At 39.0% G+C, this 19,291-nt stretch overlaps 1 protein-coding gene across 3 annotated transcripts in view; it reads right to left on the bottom strand.

Annotated features, from left to right (window-relative positions):
* The window catches only part of LOC128694605 (uncharacterized), a 528,306-nt gene that overhangs the window by 94,167 nt on the left and 414,848 nt on the right, over positions 1-19,291 (bottom strand). The window contains exon 11 of one of the 3 annotated variants that reach the window (XM_070082018.1): positions 4,611-6,942. The exons of the other annotated variants lie outside the window; for them this stretch is intronic. The gene's annotated coding sequence lies outside the window, so the exon portion shown is untranslated. Of the gene's footprint in view, positions 1-4,610; positions 6,943-19,291 lie in introns of those variants that run through there. 3 annotated transcript variants of the gene reach the window in all.

Genomic DNA, 19,291 nt, shown 5'->3' with positions numbered 1-19,291 from the left:
TTACCATCATAAATGTTATGATTTTACTAAGAGGAAATATGTACACTCATCCCGTGTTATACAGGGATGAGTGTACGTTCCAATACCTACCGCAGATACCTGAAACCGTAGATACCCAACACCACAGATAATAGCAAACCCTATATTTACACTGTCGGTGATGTATAGGTATGGCTTACAAGAGAATGATGGTGATGTATTAATACCCCAAAATTCTAGCGGCTTCAAATCTAGCAGGAGAAAGCTGGCAGACCTACATGTGAGAGAATTGGTCTGCTTGGTCAGTGTGCACAGTATAAAATAAATCCTGCAGCAATCAGTGCACAATCTGAGAAAAAAAAGACCGAGTTTTTGGATTAAAACGCCGAATCTGAGGTGTATTTTCATATGATACTTATGGTTGTATTCTCGTTTTCTTGGTCTCATTTGATAGAATGGAAGATATATTACAGAAATAGAGATGATTTTGATTGGTTTCATGATGAAAAGTACCTTGAAATTGAGCTCAAAGTAACAGAAATGTTCAATTCTTGCTGATGTTCAAGAGTAAACAAATGATGTCACCGTCCAATACGTGTCCAACTGGCCAGTCTAATATGCAGTCACAAATGGGTTGACATTATTTATACAATTATATAAAAATGCAGTAGTCTGCATAACAGTAAATCTTCTAGTTTTTTTGTGAATAAAAATTCAAAATGGAAAGCAAGAGTAATATAAGAGAGGCCGGGAAATGTTATTTTAGTGCCAGGAATGTTTGCACTGTTTATTCTGGACCCTATTTTGAAATTGGCAAATTTAAAAAATTTGCATGAAATTGACCAAATTGACAATTTCTGACCACTTTATAGGGTAATTGAAACTGGTAAATGGGAGGTTTATTGTACTCAATCGATAGAACAAATGGAGTTCTAAAGAAAGAACTATGAGTTTAGTCAACTTGAACAGTGGAATTGGCCAAAAGTAGGGTTCAACATGGGCAAAATCGCCAATGTGTATATGTTGCCGAGACTAACTCCATGAGAGCGTAATTCCCTAAGTTTTCCATCAGATTTCATACTTTTGGTGTCATTACCATCGGGAAAAGATTCTCAATTATTTCATAAGAAAAAATAATGTTTTTTTTTTTTTAATTTTTCGACACTGACATTGAGTTCAGGATCAGGTGTCTCGGCACTGAAAGGATTAGGTAATTTTTCATTTGCATACATACCTATGATAAAGTTTAATAGATAAATTACAAACAATAAGTCAATAATAAGCACACTGTTTCACTGATGAAAAGCACTTCATGACTTTTCTCAGGCTCTGAAGAACTGTTATCATTACTACTTTTGTACTTCGGTATTATTATTATTATGCAAAATTAAGGGTCATTTTCAGGCCAGAGTAAACAGCAGATAACTAAAAACTGCAGAAACCAGACCCACAGATGTGGTGGTAATACTGTATTTTGCTGTGATTATCCTCACTAAAGTCACAAGTCACCCTCAGCGTTGATGATTGGATAAATTGTGTATGTATACACTATCACTGCATTTGGTGAAAAAATTATTGAAAACAAAAATCATATAATTCAGTTTTAAAAAAGAAGCAATTTTTAAACCTACAGATCACACATGCAGAAAATACACACAAAATTTGAATATATTTAAAAAAAATAAAAAATAATTTACTGAAATTAATTTAAGTCTGTGATGTGTTTCTATTCAAAATTCTGTTACAGTTTCCTACAAAGTTACATATTTCAGCATGCTAACATAACATAATGTGTGTTACATCTTTCAGCATGCTAACATAATGTGAATGTTACACATAATGTGAGTGTTACACATAATGTTAGTGCTACACATAATGTTAGTGCTACACATAATGTTAGTGCTACACATAATGTTAGTGCTACACATAATGTGAGTGTTACACATAATGTTAGTGCTACACATAATGTTAGTGCTACACATAATGTTAGTGCTACACATAATGTTAGTGCTACACATAATGTTAGTGCTACACATAATGTTAGTGCTACACATAATGTTAGTGCTACACATAATGTTAGTGCTACACATAATGTTAGTGTTACACATAATGTTAGTGCTACACATAATGTTAGTGCTACACATAATGTTAGTGCTACACATAATGTTAGTGCTACACATAATGTTAGTGCTACACATGTTAGTGTTACACATAATGTTAGTGCTACACATGTTAGTGTTACACATAATGTTAGTGCTACACATAATGTTAGTGCTACACATGTTAGTGTTACACATAATGTTAGTGCTACACATAATGTTAGTGTTACACATAATGTTAGTGCTACACATAATGTTAGTGCTACACATGTTAGTGTTACACATAATGTTAGTGCTACACATAATGTTAGTGCTACACATAATGTTAGTGCTACACATGTTAGTGTTACACATAATGTTAGTGCTACACATAATGTTAGTGCTACACATAATGTTAGTGCTACACATAATGTTAGTGCTACACATAATGTTAGTGCTACACATACAGATGGCTGTATAGCTAGACTTTAATAACCTGTAATATACTTGTAAGAAAATTTAGTATAGAACATTTTTTTTTTACTTGAAATTTTGGTTTGATTCCCTATGAGTTTATCAACTCGGTACCCAACAGATTTCAGAGTTTTTGAGACATCAGATTATGAGATTTTTGTGTTCCATTTTATTTTTCATTCAAATTCTCGCACAACTTTAAACTTTGTTTTGATAAGTACTAGGGCACCTGACTTATTATTCATTCAAAATATTAACAATTTTAATAACTTATACCACATCCAAGAATAAAAAAAAATTTAACAGTCTAATAACATTTGTGCTGCCTCCAACAACACTTTGAAGGAATCCAACTTCCATGTTTCTTTCTGTTCCTTCATAGTAATTATTTGCAGGAAACAAAACTGTTGGTGTACAGTATAAGAGGACAAAAGAAGGACATATCGGCTTAGGACAGCAGTATGACAGTGTACACATTAGGACAGCAGTATGGCAGTGTACACATTAGAACAGCAGTATGGCAGTGTACACATTAGGACAGCAGTATGGCAGTGTACACATTAGGACAGCAGTATGGCAGTGTACACATTAGGACAGCAGTATGGCAGTGTACACATTAGAACAGCAGTATGGCAGTGTACACATTAGAACAGCAGTATGACAGTGTACACATTAGAACAGCAGTATGGCAGTGTACACATTAGAACAGCAGTATGACAGTGTACACATTAGAACAGCAGTATGGCAGTGTACACATTAAAACAGCAGTATGACAGTGTACACATTAGAACAGCAGTATGGCAGTGTACACATTAGAACAGCAGTATGACAGTGTACACATTAGAACAGCAGTATGACAGTGTACACATTAGAACAGCAGTATGGCAGTGTACACATTAGGACAGCAGTATGACAGTGTACACATTAGAACAGCAGTATGGCAGTGTACACATTAGGACAGCAGTATGGCAGTGTACACATTAGAACAGCAGTATGGCAGTGTACACATTAGGACAGCAGTATGACAGTGTACACATTAGAACAGCAGTATGGCAGTGTACACATTAGGACAGCAGTATGACAGTGTACACATTAGAACAGCAGTATGGCAGTGTACACATTAGGACAGCAGTATGGCAGTGTACACATTAGAACAGCAGTATGGCAGTGTACACATTAGGACAGCAGTATGACAGTGTACACATTAGAACAGCAGTATGGCAGTGTACACATTAGGACAGCAGTATGGCAGTGTACACATTAGAACAGCAGTATGGCAGTGTACACATTAGAACAGCAGTATGGCAGTGTACACATTAGAACAGCAGTATGGCAGTGTACACATTAGGATAGCAGTATGACAGTGTACACATTAGGACAGCAGTATGACAGTGTACACATTAGGACAGCAGTATGACAGTGTACACATTAGGACAGCAGTATGACAGTGTACACATTAGAACAGCAGTATGACAGTGTACACATTAGGACAGCAGTATGACAGTGTACACATTAGGACAGGAGTAGAGAAGGAGATAAATCTGCAGTGTACAAAGCAGGGCAGGAAGGAGAACAGCAGTGTACAGTGTGGAGCAGGAGAGACTGGGAGTCTACAGTGCAAGAAGACAGGAGAAATACCAGCAGCAGACAGGAGAAATTAGTAGCATACAGTGTAGGACAGGAAAGAGACTAGCAAGTACAGTGATAAGCAAGAGAGGGATCAGCAGGGTACAATGTATTGGCAGGAGAGACCAGTAGTGTACAGTGTGTGGCAGGAGAGACCAGCAGTGTACAGTGTGTGGCAGGAGAGACCAGCAGTGTACAGTGTGTGGCAGGAGAGACAAGCAGTGTACAGTGTGTGGCAGGAGAGACCAGCAGTGTACAGTGTGTGGCAGGAACCCCGGAAAGTGCATGTATTAACACCAAAGAATGGAAATGTGGAAAAAGAAATTAAGGTTGATGTATAGTGTGGGGCAGGAGACTGGAGAAATTATAGTGTGAGACAGAATACCAGTTTGCACAATGACAGGCAGTTCACTAAGCATACAGTGTGGGATAAAAGATTGGGAGAAAGTGTAGTGGAACAGAATACCAGCATCTATAATAATAGACAAGAGACACAGCATCTAGTGTGGGACTGGAGACCAAGGCAGTACACAGTGTTAAAGAGTGAAGTGACTGTGTTTGCCAAAGGTCAGAAGACTGTCAGTATCTACAGTTTTTGCAGAAAACTGATGTTAAAAAATATATGGCAATTACAGTGATGGTAACCAGTAATAAATTAAAGTGTAACTACTTTGAGTCTGAAAATGAAGTTTATCCACAGTGGGAAACACATCACTGTTTGGCAGTTAAAGTTGAAGTATCTGGAGATTACTGTGTCACATTATTCTTGGTATGCAGCAGCAGGCACTTGTGCAAATATCTGTGTCTTTAATGTATTGCTGTCAATCCTCTGTGAACTGGTGATTGTATAAAACTTTCTGCATCTACATACACACTCCCACACCTAACCTAACAACAAACAAATAACAACAACCACAGCAACAACAACTTTTTCCTGAGTGATTTACATTTTTTTCACCAAGGCTATCTTATATTTTAACATTACATTTGTAAATTTATCATAAAAAAGCCCAAATAAGAGTGATCCAGACTGCAAATGTTTCAACAATTTTAACACTGATCACTAAATTTTATTAACCAAAAAACAAGTGGAGAAATACTCAGCCAAATACTTTTCAGGTTTCACATGGCATGTCTAGTTATAGTTTTAGTTTCTTACAGATCATTAGAGTTAATTTTTTTAGGGTTATCCTGAATTTCCTTATGCTGTTACAATTTTTTTTATACATATAAATAAATGTTATTTTCTCATTTATCTTTAATTTTTCTAAGCCAATGAGAATATGCAATGCAGAAATAATACATTTGAGTACAAGAGTGTATATTACAATTTCAGGCAGAATGAGAAAACATATGAGCACTACCGCAAGTTTATATGAAACAATTTGATTACATTATCACATCTCTCATGGAAGTTTACTGCAACATGCAGCAGCCAATGCAAAGTACTGTAGGCTCTGGAGTAGAAAAATGCTCAGAATTAATCAAATGTAAAGTATATCAAAGGTATATTCTTATATTTTCTAAATGACAAGTACTGAATTTACATTTTTTTTTTTTTGTACTTAAAATGATGTTAGTGTAAACCTGACCAGACACAACTCACTTTAGATAAATATTCAAAAATTTCTAGAATACCAAATGGTAGTAAATAGAAATTATGGCATTTTTGTAAATCTTTATCCTTGCATTATCCATTTTTTTTCTGAGTACAGTATAGTAGGTCCTCTACTAATGATATTAATGAGCTGCTGAAAACCTTAAGTCAACTGTTTGGAACCAGGAATCTTTTCTCTCACAGATGCCAGTCATGGATTATCAAGCAATATTTCATTTTTTTTTTTCAACACTCCGGCCATATGCCATTGAGGCAGAGTAACCTAAAAGTAAAAATGAAAGTTTGTCATTTTAAATTTAGTAATTTATACAGGAGAAGGGGTTACTAACCCCTTGCTCCCAGTACTTTAGTCGCCTCTTATGACACGCATGGCTAACGGAGGGTCAGTAGGCCTGTTGCAATGTTCCTTCTTTCTTATGTTCCCCATGGAGAAATATTTCATATCCAATTTAATTTTTCTTACTAAGAATATTTGCCTAATATTTTGCATTCACTTACAATTAGTAAAAAATACAGTGGACCCCCGCATGACGATTACCTCCGAATGCGACCAATTATGTAAGTGTATTTATGTAAGTGCGTTTGTACGTGTATGTTTGGGGGTCTGAAATGGACTAATCTACTTCACAATATTCCTTATGGGAACAAATTCGGTCAGTACTGGCACCTGAACATACTTCTGGAGTGAAAAAATATCGTTAACCGGGGGTCCACTGTATTGTTAAAAAATGTATAAAATATGACGAGAAAACAACTGAGAAAAAATGAAACCCAAAATTTCAGTCATGCTTCATTGAGCAGGGTGCCCATTTTCTTTCGACTAGGCACAAGACACCTTAAATTAAAACTAACCATAGGATTGCATTCAGAATATGATTACAGGATTTTCCAAGCATAAATCAGTTTTATTTTCCTTATTGGCCATTCTTGCTTATGAATGTCAATATAAACCAATTTAGAACACTATTTATTGTACAGAGATATAGTGGAACCTCGGCTTACGAGTGCCCCAGCATGCGAGTTGTTCAGAATACGAGACGTAGCTCAGTCGATTGTTTGTTTCTGGATACGAGCCAAATTCAGAATGTGAGCTTACCCCTCAAGAGAGGTTCCTTGATGCTGGTGAGGGGCTCTTGATCTAGGGAATTGTATCTGTGCTCTAGTTCCCTAAATTAAATAAAATAAAATAAAATAAAATCAAAGTTTATTCTCTATAAGGATTACAAAGCGGGGTTTACAGATTTTGGTTATTGTGTGGTTTACATGTAATAAAATACTAATTACAGAGGGTGCCACTAGAACACCTAGCATGGCTAGGCATTTTGGGCAAACTTAGATTAATTCTTAACCCTAAATTATTACACAAATTGTGGACTAAGTTGACTAAATACTAAGTGACTATATACTAGTTTGTGAGTTTAGCAATGTGAATGCTTTTGTTTTGGCACAATACATAGTTTCTATATTGAAGTATCACAGGCAAACTTGTGACTAGTTAGGAATCATTATTTTAAGATTAAGATACGTATTTCTGTGCTTATAGTCAAATGGGTGAGTGAGTGAGTGTAAGTGTGAACCACCAGGTGGTTTTTATGTAGTTAGTTGACGGGGTGTATCAAGGAGATAAGATGTTTTCTAACGGTAGTTTTGAAGGTGATGAATGCATCTGCAGTTCTAGAGTTTTCAGGTAGGGTGTTCCAGATTTTAGGGCCTTTGACATACATTGAATTTTTGTAAAGATTTAGTCAGACACGGGGAATGCCGTAGAGAGGTTTGTGTCCGGTGTTATGCTTGAGGGTCCTGTCACAACTATCAAGAAAGCATTTTAAGTCAAGGTTAATATTGGAATTTAAGGTCCTGTAGATGTAGATTGCACAGTAGTAAATGTGGATGTTCTGAACAGGGAGTAAGTTTAGATCTATGAAGAGTGGGGGGAGGGGTGTTGCCAGGGATGGGATTTAGTGATTATTCTTACTGTGGCTTTTTGCTGAGTTATTATTGGCTTTAGGTGTATTGCTGCAGCTGATCCCCAAGCACAAATAGCATAGGTGAGGTATGGATAAATGAGTGAATGGTATAGTGTGAGAAGGGCATTTTGCGGCACATAGTATCGTACCTTGGAGAGGATCCCAACTGTTTTGGATACTTTTTTTGATATGTGTTGGATATGGGTGCTGAAATTCAGGTTGGTGTCGAGGTATAGGCCTAGGAATTTGCCCTCATTATGTCTGGCAATTAGAGTGCTGTCAATCTTAATGTTTAGTTGTGCAGCACCTGCTCTGCTACCAAACATAATATAGTAGGTTTTGTCAGTGTTCAGTGTAAGTTTATTGGCTGTCATCCAAGTTGATATTTTGTGCAGCTCCTCATTAACAATGGTGTTGAGGGTGGCAAGATTAGGGTGAGAGATGACATAAGTTGTGTCGTCAGCAAAGAGAATGGGTTTCAGGTGTTGGGATACGTTTGGAAGATCATTGATGTAAATGAGGAAGAGCAAGGGTCCAAGGACACTTCCCTGCGGAACTCCAGTATCAAGTGGCTGTGTTGATGATGCTGTATCTTTAATGGTGACATACTGATACCTATTAGTAAGGTAGGATTTGAAATATGCAAGCGCATGGCCTCTTATACCATAATGGTCAAGTTTGTGGAGTAGGATGCCGTAGTCTACTGTGTCAAAAGCTTTTCTTAGGTCAATAAAAATTCCTAGCAGATATTCCTTATTTTCCAATGCTGTGTAAAGCAGATCTAGCATTTTTACAATTGCATCATTAGTGCTTTTATTTTTCCTGAATCCAAATTGGGAGGGAAGAGGGAGGAAGGAGGGAGGGAGGAGGGAGGGAGGAGGGAGGGAGGAGGGGGGAGGGAGGGAGGAGGGGGGAGGGAGGAGGGGGGAGGGAGGAGGAGGGGGAGGGAGGAGGAGGGGGAGGGAGGAGGAGAGGGGGAGGGAGGAGGGAGGGAGGGAGGGAGGAGGAGGGTGGGAAGGAGGGAGGGAGGAAGGAGGGAGGGAGGAGGGAGGGAGGAAGGAGGGAGGGAGGAGGGAGGGAGGAGGGAGGGAGGGAGAGAGGGAGGAGGGAGGGAGGGAGGGAGGAAGGGGGGAGGGAGGAGGGAGGGAGGGAGGGAGGGAGGAGGGAGGAAGGGAGGGAGGGAGGGAGGGAGGGAGGGAGGGAGGGAGGAGGGAGGGAGGGAGGAGGGAGGGAGGGAGGGAGGAGGGAGGGAGAGGGAGGGAGGGAGGAGGGAGGGAGGGAGGAAGAAGGGAGGGAGAAGGGAGGGAGGGAGAAGGGAGGGAGAAGGGAGGGAGGGAGGGAGAGAGGATGGAGGAGGAGGAGGAGGAGGAGGAGGGAGGGAGGGAGGAGGAGGGAGGAGGAGGGAGGAGGAGGAGGGAGGAGGAGGAGGGAGGAGGAGGAGGGAGGAGGAGGAGGGAGGAGGAGGAGGGAGGAGGAGGAGGAGGGAGGAGGAGGAGGAGGGAGGAGGAGGAGGGGGAGGGGGAGGAGTGGGAGGAGGAGGGGGAGGAGGAGGGGGAGGAGGAGGGGGAGGAGGAGGGGGAGGGGGGGAGGAGGGGGAGGAGGGGGAGGGGGAGGAGGGGGAGGAGGGGGAGGAGGGGGAGGGAGGGAGGGGAAGGAGGGGGAGGAGGGGGAGGGGGGGAGGAGGGGGAGGGGGGGAGGGGGGGAGGGGGGGAGGAGGGGGAGGAGGAGGAGGATACGTAATAATAATAAAATAATAAGTTCCCTTGAAGCATGAAAAACAAAGTCCACCCCTGACAGTGACGTGATAAGGTGAGATAACATTTTATAAGAGCTGACGTTTGATGAGCATTCGCGAGGGTGCAGTGATAAGACTTGATAAGAAAAGATTAGGGCCTGCTTTGTTTTCGCTGGTACACAAACATGTCTGTCTGTCAAGCTCCCTGTCTATCTGTCTATCCATCTAGCTCTCTGTCTCAGAGAGAGCCACAAGACTGCATCATCACCTTTACTCACATCTTCAAGCAGAGTATAGCACTTTGTCTGGATTTTGGGGGCTATCCTAGGTAATTTACACTATGTATACTTGTATTTATACGTACCTGTGAGACAGAGATAGACAGATAGAAAGAGATAGAGATATACAGAGATAGAGATAGAGAGACTAACACAAAGATAGACAGAGACAGACAGAGATAGAGACAGAGAGACAGACAAATGGAGATAGAGCCAGGCCGCCAGCAGCCGGCCAGCCACACAGCTGGCTGCCACGCAGCTGGCCAGCCAGCTAGCCAGCCAGCTAGCCAGCCAATCACCCAGTCAGGCAGTCAGGCAGCCAGGCAGCCAGGCAGCCAGCCAGCAAGCCTGCCAGCCAGCCAGAATTGTTTCTCTTTACTTAGGGCACAGGTTGTAAGACATTCTGAAAGGGTATTGCACAAATACATGTATTGCACATGGGTTATTATTGAGGTTTTTTGATATTTCCTCGACCACTTGTGGCCACATCCACCTCAAAGCCACTAAACTCAGGGTCAAAATCACTTTCCTCTTAAAATAGGAGTGTTAATACTACTTGACATCAGTGAATCCCAGGTGTTTCCTGCACTGTTTGCTCTAGCTGGCGCTCATTTGAACTGATGCTCCCACAAGGTACTAAGTGGTCCCAGATTTTTTTAATACTGCGCACAATGAGTGTTAGAACCCATTCTTTGCTGACAAGGCATCTCAGGCCAATTGTGCCAAATTTGAAGGCAGGAAAAATAAAACGTATATATACGTTTAGGGCACTAGCGGTAAAAACGTATATATATGTTTGAAACGTTTATGGGTTAAGCATCCCAGAGCATATACAGTTCACTCATTACTTACCTTAAAATATTTGTACTCTTATTTTAGGGTGAGATGAGTAGTATTTATTGTAAGAAATCAAGTGTGGTATGTATGGTAGCCAGCCAGGCTACCATACCAGGCCATTTCACCCACACAATATTCTATGACATTCAAGCGTCCCAGAGCGATAAAATGCATATACAGTTCACTCATTACTTACCTTAAAATATTTGTAGTCTTAATGTAGGGACAGGGGTGAGTAAACAAGATAAAACGAATAAATGAGAGAGAGAGAGAGAGAGAGAGAGAGAGAATGAGCACATGAAGGAGGACAGGCGCAGAGTTGTGTAAACAAACCAGGCGAACGCAAGTTTTGTAAACAGGCCAGGCATACACATATGGTTTGTGTACAAGTTACATTGTGTACAAGTTGTCTCTACATTGATACGGTAGAATAAATAAAGAGGAACATTCCCATTCTCATGTAACACCATTTTTAGAAGAAATGACACTCACTTTTTTGGGTAATTCTAGGTACTTTACACATATGCTGCTATGTATGATAATCTATGTAACTATATTTGTGTATACCTGAATAAACTTACATACGAAGAGAATAATTTTCTACAGTTACCCCCAGTAACACATTTTCTCTTATGTTGGACTAGAGAAAATGTTATTCTACTGTGGTGTGTATTTATCATCTTTATATGTTATGTATCGTGTTTATTATATAATTTTGAAGAAATATCATAGATGGGTTAACGAAAACACGTATATTAACTTAACACATGACATTCAATGAAACTCGGTGATTATTATATTATTATTACTAATATGGTGTCTCGGGATATAAGACACTCTTACTGATTTTAATGTGTACATGCATGCCAGCACAGTATGTAAGTTTATTTAGGTACAGGTATACATAAGTATAATTATCAGAGTATACATAAAATATGGAATAACTTATAAACACTTGAAATTTGGGAGTTTCTAGACATAATGGAGAGACTTAGTGCTCAAGGATCTCACAGAGAATGTAAACAGACTGTGTGGGGCACGATGACCGTATCAGAAAGTCAGGTGGGGGGAGCTGTATAGAGAGTTTGGGTCATAATTTGAAATGACCATATTAGCGGAATGCAGTTAAGCGAAATGCAGTAAAGCGAGGCCCTACTGTAATACATATAATAATAATGATAAATAAAAACACTATAATAATAATTATAATAATAATACAAAATAACAAGTAAACTTCAGAATGCAACAAAACAACAAATACTGCTACTAGTTGGCAGAGTGAATACCACGACAACACTCACCATCACCAGTGAAAAGTGATGAAAAAAACAAAAATCAGTGAAAAGTGAAGTGAAACAAAATAAAAAAAATTGTAGCAGTTATGTTCAGTGATAAAGTGTAGCATTAACCCTTTCAGGGTCGACAGGCCCTCTCCTAAACTTGTTCTCAGGGTCGGAAATTTTTAGAAAAAAAAAAAAAAAAAAAAAAAAAAAAAAAAAAAAAAAAAAAAAAAAAAAACAAAAAAAAAAAAAAAAAAAAAAAAAAAAAAAGATTTTTCTTATAAAATGATAAAGAATCTTTTCCCGATCATAATGACACCAAAAGTATGAAATTTGATGGAAAACTTACAGAATTATGCTCTCGTGAAGTTAGCGATCTCGACGATGTTTACGCATAGGCGATTTCGCCCACTTTGAGCCCTATTTTCGGCCAATTCCAATGTACCAGTCGACAAAAATCATAATTATTTCGCTAGAACTCCACTTTTTCTATCGAATGAGTACAAGAAACCACTTATTTACCAATTTCAACTATCCAATAAAGTGGTCAGAAATTGGCAATTTTGCCAATTTCACACAAATTTCAAAAGATGCCAATTTCCAAATAGGGTCCAGAATAAACAAGAAAGACATTCCCGGCACTAAAATAACATTTTTTCTGTTCATTAGTCACGTCCCCAGGCCTCTCTTATATTTCTTTTGCTTTCCACTTTGAATTTCTATTCTCACAAAAAAAAAAAAATAGAAGATTTACTGTTATGCAGACTACAGCATTAATGTAGAAATGGTATAAATAATATCAGCATACTTGTGAAAGAATATTAGACTCACCAGTTGACATGTATTGGACATGAAGCATGATTTGTTTACTTTTGAACATTGGCAAAAATCAAACATTTCTGGTACTTTGAGCTCAATTTCAAGGTACTTTTCATTGCGAAACCAATCAAAATCATCTCAATTTCTGTAATATGTCTTTCATTCTACAAAATGAGACCAGGAAAATTAGAATACAACCATAATTAGCATACAAAAATACACTGCAAAGTCGCTGTTTTAAAGCAAAAACACGGTCGGAGTTTTTTTCTCATTATGCACTGTGTGCTGCAGGATTTTTTTATACTGTGCACACTGACCACATAGGCCCATTCTTTCATATGTAGGCCTACCAGCTTTCTCTTGCTAGATTTGAAGGAGCTAGAATTTATGCATACTAGCACGGCACCAACCCTGGCATGCAAGCCGTACTATTATGGCACCAACCTTGAAAGGGTTAAGAGTGTAGCAAGTAAGTTAAGTGATTAAGCAATAGAAAAAGGATGAAACGAAATGAACTCCTCCAATGTTGTTGTTGTTGTTGGGGTTTATAGGGTCACTGACAGCATATGCCGCTGTGCGTATGCATCTCTTCTCCAAGGTAAATGCTGTACATACACCAATTAATTTCTTTACATTTTCTGTTATGTTTTATTATGTTTTTATACAATATTTCTTATTTCAGTGTTTTCCTTATGAAACTAGTGCAGTTAGCTTCATAAACACTCTGTTTTCTCTTATATACAAAAGAGTGTTGCAAGTGCTGTCACCAATCATTGCAATGCTCTTTAACAAATCCATTGAATCCTCTACCTTCCCTACAGTTCTCAAAATAGCGAGAGTCACCCCAATACATAAAGGAGGAGACCAAAAAGACTTGAATAACTATAGGCCAATATCCAACTTAGACCCTCTCTCTAAAATCTTTGAAAAATTAATTCATAAGCGAATCTATTCCTATCTCACCTCCCACAGCATACTCAACCCCTGTCAGTTTGGGCTCAGGCCTAATAAAAATACGAATGATGCTATTATACACATGTTAGAGCAAATATACACTGCACTAGAGAAAAAAGAAGTCCCACTGGGAATCTTCATTGATTTACTTAAACCTTTTGATACAGTTGACCATGACCTGCTCTACATAAAATTGTCGCGCTATGGTATAAGAAGGCACTCCCTCAACTACCTAAAGTCATACCTCAGCAACAGAAGCCAATATGTGTACACAAATGGAGCAAACTCTTCCGCAGAGCCAATTACAGTTGGTGTCCCACACGGAAGTGTCCTTGGCCCTCTTCTCTTTCTCGTTTACATAAATGACCTACCAAATGCATCGCAACTACTCAAACCCACACTATTTGCAGATGACACTACATACGTCATCTCTCACCCAGTCGTGCTAGCCAATACTGTGAATACTGAATTACAGAAATTATCTACCTGGATGAGGACTAACAAATTTACTCTCAACATTGACAAAACCTACTTCATTCAGTTTGGTAACAGAGCTACAGATGTCCCTCTCAACATAATGATAAACAGATCACCTATCACAAAGCTCACAGAGGGAAAATTCTTAGGAATCCACCTTGATAATAGACTCAAATTTCAAACACATATACAACAAATTTCCAAGAAAATCTCCATACTATCGAGGATATGGTACTATGTTCCACAGTCAGCCCTCCTGGCCCTATATCACTCACTTATTTACCCCTATCTCACCTATGGAATTTGTGCATGGAGCTCAACAACAATAAACCATCTCAGACCATTATTTACCCAACAAAATGCTGCAGTCAGAATGATAACAAATTCCCACTACAGGCAGCATACTCCACCAATATTTAAAACTCTAAACCTACTCACCATACACAACATCCATAGTTATTATTGTACCTACTACATACATAGAACACTTAACTCAGATATAAACTTATTATTTTTTTTTATTATCACACCGGCCGATTCCCACCAAGGCAGGGTGGCCCGAAAAAGAAAAACTTTCACCATCATTCACTCCATCACTGTCTTGCCAGAAGGGTGCTTTACACTACAGTTTTTAAACTGCAACATTAACACCCCTCCTTCAGAGTGCAGGCACTGTACTTCCCATCTCCAGAACTCAAGTCCGGCCTGCCGGTTTCCCTGAATCCCTTCATAAATGTTACTTTGCTCACACTCCAACAGCACGTCAAGTATTAAAAACCATTTGTCTCCATTCACTCCTATCAAACACGCTCACGCATGCCTGCTGGAAGTCCAAGCCCCTCGCACACAAAACCTCCTTTACCCCCTCCCTCCAACCCTTCCTAGGCCGACCCCTACCCCGCCTTCCTTCCACTACAGACTGATACACTCTTGAAGTCATTCTGTTTCGCTCCATTCTCTCTACATGTCCGAACCACCTCAACAACCCTTCCTCAGCCCTCTGGACAACAGTTTTGGTAATCCCGCACCTCCTCCTAACTTCCAAACTACGAATTCTCTGCATTATATTCACACCACACATTGCCCTCAGACATGACATCTCCACTGCCTCCAGCCTTCTCCTCGCTGCAACATTCATCACCCACGCTTCACACCCATATAAGAGCGTTGGTAAAACTATACTCTCATACATTCCCCTCTTTGCCTCCAAGGACAAAGTTCTTTGTCTCCACAGACACCTAAGTGCACCACTCACTCTTTTTCCCTCATCAATTCTATGATTCACCTCATCTTTCATAGACCCATCCGCTGACACGTCCACTCCCAAATATCTGAATACGTTCACCTCCTCCATACTCTCTCCCTCCAATCTGATATTCAATCTTTCATCACCTAATCTTTTTGTTATCCTCATAACCTTACTCTTTCCTGTATTCACCTTTAATTTTCTTCTTTTGCACACCCTACCAAATTCATCCACCAATCTCTGCAACTTCTCTTCAGAATCTCCCAAGAGCACAGTGTCATCAGCAAAGAGCAGCTGTGACAACTCCCACTTTGTGTGTGATTCTTTATCTTTTAACTCCACGCCTCTTGCCAAGACCCTCGCATTTACTTCTCTTACAACCCCATCTATAAATATATTAAACAACCACGGTGACATCACACATCCTTGTCTAAGGCCTACTTTTACTGGGAAAAAATTTCCCTCTTTCCTACATACTCTAACTTGAGCCTCACTATCCTCGTAAAAACTCTTCACTGCTTTCAGTAACCTACCTCCTACACCATACACTTGCAACATCTGCCACATTGCCCCCCTATCCACCCTGTCATACGCCTTTTCCAAATCCATAAATGCCACAAAGACCTCTTTAGCCTTATCTAAATACTGTTCACTTATATGTTTCACTGTAAACACCTGGTCCACACACCCCCTACCTTTCCTAAAGCCTCCTTGTTCATCTGCTATCCTATTCTCCGTCTTACTCTTAATTCTTTCAATTATAACTCTACCATACACTTTACCAGGTACACTCAACAGACTTATCCCCCTATAATTTTTGCACTCTCTTTTATCCCCTTTGCCTTTATACAAAGGAACTATGCATGCTCTCTGCCAATCCCTAGGTACCTTACCCTCTTCCATACATTTATTAAATAATTGCACCAACCACTCCAAAACTATATCCCCACCTGCTTTTAACATTTCTATCTTTATCCCATCAATCCCGGCTGCCTTACCCCCTTTCATTTTACCTACTGCCTCACGAACTTCCCCCACACTCACAACTGGCTCTTCCTCACTCCTACAAGATGTTATTCCTCCTTGCCCTATACACGAAATCACAGCTTCCCTATCTTCATCAACATTTAACAATTCCTCAAAATATTCCTTCCATCTTCCCAATACCTCTAACTCTCCATTTAATAACTCTCCTCTCCTATTTTTAACTGACAAATCAATTTGTTCTCTAGGCTTTCTTAACTTGTTAATCTCACTCCAAAACTTTTTCTTATTTTCAACAAAATTTGTTGATAACATCTCACCCACTCTCTCATTTGCTCTCTTTTTACATTGCTTCACCACTCTCTTAACCTCTCTCTTTTTCTCCATATACTCTTCCCTCCTTGCATCACTTCTACTTTGTAAAAACTTCTCATATGCTAACTTTTTCTCCCTTACTACTCTCTTTACATCATCATTCCACCAATCGCTCCTCTTCCCTCCTGCACCCACTTTCCTGTAACCACAAACTTCTGCTGAACACTCTAACACTACATTTTTAAACCTACCCCATACCTCTTCGACCCCATTGCCTATGCTCTCATTAGCCCATCTATCCTCCAATAGCTGTTTATATCTTACCCTAACTGCCTCCTCTTTTAGTTTATAAACCTTCACCTCTCTCTTCCCTGATGCTTCTATTCTCCTTGTATCCCATCTACCTTTTACTCTCAGTGTAGCTACAACTAGAAAGTGATCTGATATATCTGTGGCCCCTCTATAAACATGTACATCCTGAAGTCTACTCAACAGTCTTTTATCTACCAATACATAATCCAACAAACTACTGTCATTTCGCCCTACATCATATCGTGTATACTTATTTATCCTCTTTTTCTTAAAATATGTATTACCTATAACTAAACCCCTTTCTATACAAAGTTCAATCAAAGGGCTCCCATTATCATTTACACCTGGCACCCCAAACTTACCTACCACACCCTCTCTAAAAGTTTCTCCTACTTTAGCATTCAAGTCCCCTACCACAATTACTCTCTCACTTGGTTCAAAGGCTCCTATACATTCACTTAACATCTCCCAAAATCTCTCTCTCTCCTCTGCATTCCTCTCTTCTCCAGGTGCATACACGCTTATTATGACCCACTTCTCGCATCCAACCTTTACTTTAATCCACATAATTCTTGAATTTACACATTCATATTCTCTTTTCTCCTTCCATAACTGATCATTTAACATTACTGCTACCCCTTCCTTTGCTCTAACTCTCTCAGATACTCCAGATTTAATCCCATTTATTTCCCCCCACTGAAACTCTCCTACCCCCTTCAGCTTTGTTTCGCTTAGGGCCAGGACATCCAACTTCTTTTCATTCATAACATCAGCAATCATCTGTTTCTTGTCATCCGCACTACATCCACGCACATTTAAGCAACCCAGTTTTATAAAGTTTTTCTTCTTCTCTTTTTTAGTAATTGTATACAGGAGAAGGGGTTACTAGCCCATTGCTCCCGGCATTTTAGTCGCCTCATACGACACGCATGGCTTACGGAGGAAAGATTCTTTTCCACTTCCCCATGGACAATAGAAGAAATAAAAAAGAGCAAGAGCTATTTAGAAAAAGGAGAAAAACCTAGATGTATGTATATATATATATGCATGTGCGTGTCTGTGAAGTGTGACCAAAGTGTAAGTAGGAGTAGCAAGATATCCCTGTTATCTTAGCGTGTTTATGAGACAGAAAAAGAAAACCCTCCCATCAAATGTCTCCTTACCAACCTCAACAGAACACATGACCATAACACAAGGCACAGATCACTCTTTGATATTTCTTGTGTCCATCTCACACTATGCAAAAACTCAATGCACATAAAAGGCCCAAAAATCTGGAATTCATTACCTGTGAATACAAAAGAAGCACTGTTCATAAATTCAAGTCTTTTCTTAAAAATCACTTACTCACCCACAACTAAATAAATACTGAATAATTGTATCTCATAAATGTTTAACCTGTGACCCAATCAAACTTTGTTATTTTTAATTACATTACCTAACATAATACTCCATTCTACTGAATGCACAGCAACACAGTAAATGACCATATGACCTGTCTTTGAAATACTCATTTGTGCTTAATTGTTAACTGTTTACAACAATGTTTACCACTGAATATATCATTGCTTAGTTAATCTTAACCCTTAAACGGTCCAAACAGATCGACATTCAAATTCGTAGTGCTACAAAAGTAGATCTACTTACTTTACATATTTTCAAATAACAAAAAAAGATGTAGACAAAAGTTTTTTTACACGTTTTCACATGTAAAACAACAAAAAAAAAAAGATCTACATTTTTTTACATACTTTCAGATGTTGAAAAAATGTATATACACGTTTGTACCATTTAAGGGTTAAGTTAATTTTAAGCATGCCCATAATGCTCTGCATACAAGGGGCTTTGGCATGTTACACTTAACCACTGTATTTCCTTGTACTTCAATGTATCATGCTCAAATTAATAAATAAATACATAAATAAATAAAATACCCCAGAAGAGCAAACATTGGAAGATGTTTTCAGAGCGGGAGCAGAAATGGCCACCACCACTTGCTACATAATGACATATTTTATTCATTCTAGAATATATATCAGGTTTCTGTGTTAATTATATTGATTATTATGTTATATCAGATGAATTATGATAGATAAATAAGCCGTATATTTGATATTAGCATTATATTGAAGTGTATTTTGTCATGCCTCCTGAGAACAGGAATTCCACTGGAACAGATTAGTGGAATTTCAATCAATTTAACCCTTTCAGGGTCCCCAAGCCCTCTCCAAGACTTGTTCTCTGGGTCCCCAAATTTCAAAAAAAAAAAAAAAAAAATAATGATTTTTTCTTATGAAAAGATAGAGAATCTT

Source organism: Cherax quadricarinatus, chromosome 6, assembly GCF_038502225.1.
Source record: "Cherax quadricarinatus isolate ZL_2023a chromosome 6, ASM3850222v1, whole genome shotgun sequence".
NCBI classification, from domain to species: Eukaryota; Metazoa; Arthropoda; class Malacostraca; order Decapoda; family Parastacidae; genus Cherax; species Cherax quadricarinatus.
This window is presented reverse-complemented; position numbering and strand designations above follow the sequence as displayed.